The sequence below is a fragment of the Tupaia chinensis genome, unplaced genomic scaffold (assembly GCF_000334495.1).
Source record: "Tupaia chinensis unplaced genomic scaffold, TupChi_1.0 Scaffold139431_1, whole genome shotgun sequence".
Classification (NCBI taxonomy): domain Eukaryota; kingdom Metazoa; phylum Chordata; class Mammalia; order Scandentia; family Tupaiidae; genus Tupaia; species Tupaia belangeri.
The window spans coordinates 1170688-1174864 of NW_006199316.1; the positions used below are offsets into that span (position 1 = coordinate 1170688).

The following is a 4177-nucleotide window of genomic DNA, read 5'->3' on the forward strand; positions in this document are numbered from 1 at the left end:
CGCAGTGGGTACAGCCGTTCCTTCCGCTGCTGCTTGGTCTTCAGGCTTTCCTCGTATTTGTTGAACCGCCGGCGCATGGCACGGGTCTTCTTGGGCCGCAGGTCCAGGGGCTTGTACTTCTTGCCCTTGTAGAATTTCCTGAGGTTTTCTTTCTGAGTCTGGTTAATGACGGTGAGAACACGGGCAATGGATTTGCGGACAACTCAGATCTTGGAGAACTTGGACGCAGCTCCGCCTGTCACTTTGGCGACGTGCAGCTGGGACAGCTCTACCTTCAGGTCGTCCAGCTGTTTCAACAGCTCCTCTTTCTTCTTGCCGTGCAAATCCCGAGCCTTCATTTTGGCCATAGCTGCCCAATGCAGCCGCCACCGGTGCCTGCTCGGATGGAAAGAGCAGTACTATGATTATTTCCACTTCCAGGATGAAGAAACTAAGCCTCAGGGAGCTTAAATAATTTGCTGTAAGGCACTTGGAGTAAATCAGGGAGGTAGGATTTGAGTCTGGGTCTGTCTAATACTACATCTTGTGCCTATCCCTGTGGTTCTGGCTTTCTGAAGCTCAGAGTGCCCCAGAGCATATGGCACATGATTCCTGACAGAGCATGACAACTGCAGCCCTTGGTATGTACAAGGTATGAAGTGGCTCAAAGAAGACCATAACTAAGCCTTAGGCTGCATCACCTAACATGGGGCTTCCTCCCAACCTCCAGTGGCTCCCCATTGTCCAGTGAGAAAAGCTGAGGCTGTCATTCATTGACATGGCCCTGCTTCCCTCTAAATCCATTCTAGCCACATTGGACTTCTCATTCTTCTCTGAACACACTGAGTTCTTTCTTTTTTCTTTCTTTCTTTTTTTTTTTTGGAGAGGTTTTTTTGCTATCTATGGAGCGTTTGCCCTTGCCAGAAAGACAGAGACAGAGAGACAGAAAGCGAGAAATCACCCCTGGGCTCGGGGGGTGGTGGTGGCCACATCACAGTTCCTTCTCCATTCTTCTCTTGGGATCTTGGGCACACACGCATATGTGCCTGGCGTTGAGGTTAAGCCACCAGGTCTGGGACTTGAACCATGGTCGACTACATGGGAGTCCAGCAATGTAGCCATTACTCCAGTTGCTGGTCCCCACACTGAGTTCTTTGTATGTCTGTGCCTGTACATGGGCTATTCCCTCTCCCTAAAATACATTTTTTTCTCTGTCCTGTGACATGCTCCCATAGATTCTTTATGATTAAGTTTAAATAATCTGTGATATTTTCCCAAGCATTTTGTGGAGGGTTATTTTGTAGAATTTTCCAGTACTGGGCCAGGTAGTGGTGTGGTGGTTAAGGCAGCTGGTTCCTGCATGGTGAGCTGTGTACTTCAAGTCCTGAATGCAGTGGCTTGAAAAACATACTAGGCACACGTTTGTGCATGCCCAAAATCCCAAAAGGAAAATGAGCTGTGTACTTCAAGTCCTGAATGCAGTGGTTTGAAAAACATACTAGGCACATGTTTGTGCATGCCCAAAATCCCAAAAGGAAAAACGGAGGAGAGGGGATTGCAGTGTGACCATCCCCCGCAGGAGAGGGGGACAAAGCTTTCTTACTTTGTCTTTCTTACTTTATCTCTCTCTTATGCACCCTCTAGCAAAAAAAAAAAAAAAAGAATCTATACTATGACCCTGTAATTGTAATCTCCATGACAGCTAGGCTAGGCCCATGATTCTTTAGATCTAGTAAATCTGACTTTGCACAATTGTTTACTCCCAATTTGATAGCCTGTAGAAGCCAAAGCCCTCCTTCATATTTCTGTAGACTTTCAGAGCCTCACTTTTTTTTTTTTTTTAAACGTTTTTGCCATAGGGCACATGTACTCACCTGACAGAGACTGTGAGAGGGAAAGTGAGAAATACTCCCTGGGTGAGGGATGGCCACACAACAATCCCTTCTCCTCCACCTTCCTCCTGTGCCTGGCATTATTTTCAAGCCACCAGGTCTTATTCTTGTACTGCAGTCGGCCATGTGGGAGTCCAGGTTCTTGTACTTCAGTCGGCCATGTGGGAGTCCAGTGCCTCAACCACTATGCTACCTGCTGGCTCCATGAGCCTTTCATTTAAAAAAACCAAAATTCTGCCAGAGGATATGTGTGCTTATGAGGGCGAGGGAGAGAGAAAAGGCGAGAAAGCACTCCCCATGAGGGATAATCATGCCACAGTCCCTTCTCCATTTCTTCCACCTTTTAGTATTTAGGGCATGCATACCTGGCATGTTTTTCAAACTGCTGGGTCTGGGACTTGATCCACTTAGCCATGTGAGATCCAGCCAGTTGCTTTAATCACTATACCTCCAATTGGCCCAAGCCTTACATTTTTACAAAACCTCTTTTCTCCTGGACTTCATACCTCCCTCACTGTGCCCATGTTTTTTTTTTTTTTTTTTTTTTTTTTTTTTTTTTTTTTTTTACTATAATCTGTATGGAGGGATCAGCTCCTTCACTGTTTCCTGCTCATACATGGTATTTATGAGTACAGAAGACTTTGCTGAAGAGCTGGGGTCATATAGCAAATATTTAAAAATCTCTGGGAATCGCCTGGCCCTCCCCAGTCCTCTTACCGCATGGCCACATAGCATTCCCCTTTGCCCTTTCCTGTGCTTTATCAGTCTCCCTGTCGCTCTGAGGGAACAAACCTCTTGCACAGCTTTTCTTATATGGAGTCATGCCACTTTGTGCTGTGTCTCCCTTTGCCCAGGAGCCTACCAAGGTGTTATTGCATACAAAGGCAATTCTGTCCAAAGAGAAATTCTAGGGCTAGTGATTGCAGTCATAATTTTCCCCATCTTCTTACCCAACTATATGCTTATGAATATGTCTTAGCTCAGGCTGCTATACTATATATAGCAAAGCACCATAGATTGGGTGGCATATTAACAACAGGCATTTCTTTCTCATAGTTCGGAAAGCTGGAAATCTGAGATCAGGGTGCTGACTTGGTCAGCGAAGACCCTCTCCCAGAATGTAGATTGCCAGCATTTCTCACTGTATTTTCACAAGTGGATAAATAAGACTCCAGAGAGCCTTCTCACTCTCTTTCCACTATGTGAAAATACAGTGAGAAATTTTTGCTCATACTCTATAGTTCTTGACAGTTAATAAACAACTTTCAATATTTTAAAGATAATGTTCAAAATATTTCTTATAATTTTGTATCACTTTTTTTGTGACTGTAACAACAGAGACAGTATGGTTTTAAATATTTTTGAGAAAATATTTACATGTTAACTACTCAAATTGTTGAAAAGCAAATGCCCAGCACACTAGTCACACATAAACCTTCTCAACTCAGCCCTGCTTTTCAAGTATTCTGTGATATACCATCTGCTAGCAAAGATCAGTCTCTTTTTCGTCCTTCAAAATCTGTCTCAAGATAATCCTCTGGTGTGGTCACTCTTCTCCAGTCTCTACTGATTACAATGCTGGGTTGGAAAAGTCCAGGTAATTTTATGTTATAAATTCTTTCATATATCTTCTCTAATCCTCTCTGCTAGGCAGAACTATTTATGGTGCCAGGCCATCATTCTAAGAGCTTCTGTTGGCCTTCTTGAGATCTACTTTAGTTCCATAGTTTTCTGATTAATCTTCAGATATGACATTCCAGTCAAAGCCCTGTCCTATAATGAGTATTTCCAATTTCTGATTCAATGCAGCAACCATTATTGAACTTACGCAAATAACCCTTCTGCCACAAAATAAGAATACTCCTAAATAGTTCCAATTCAAGAGGGGTCAGGAAGGAAGAAAAGTTTATGTTTCCAATTAAACAAAGGGGAAAAATATTTTAACAAATTGCTGAACCTATCAACAATTCAAAAGAAAGTCAAATGTTTAAATTGGGAGAACAAAGCATAGTAAAAAAAGAAATCAGTTATGTTTTACTCAAAAGTCATAAAATTCTATTTCGCCATTTCAGTCTTATCTTCAAACTCTGTTTTGTTGAATATGCAGTGTGACTGTGGTCTAATCTTTCTGTTTAAATCCTAGAAGTTAACATTCAACATTATTATTGATATTTCTTGTCCTTAGCATTAAATTGATCATTTTCTTGGTTGCCTTTTGTTCTCTTCTTTCTTTTCTTTTGGAGAGGTTTTTGCTATAGGGGACATGCGCTCGCCAGACAGACAGAGAAATAGAGGCGGTGGGAGAT

The 4177-nt window shown here is 42.6% G+C and overlaps 1 pseudogene; it reads right to left on the reverse strand.

Moving 5' to 3' along the window:
- The window catches only part of LOC102493904 (60S ribosomal protein L35 pseudogene), a 1723-nt pseudogene extending 1375 nt beyond the window's left edge, over positions 1–348 (reverse strand).
- Between the last annotated feature and the right edge of the window lie 3829 nt (positions 349–4177).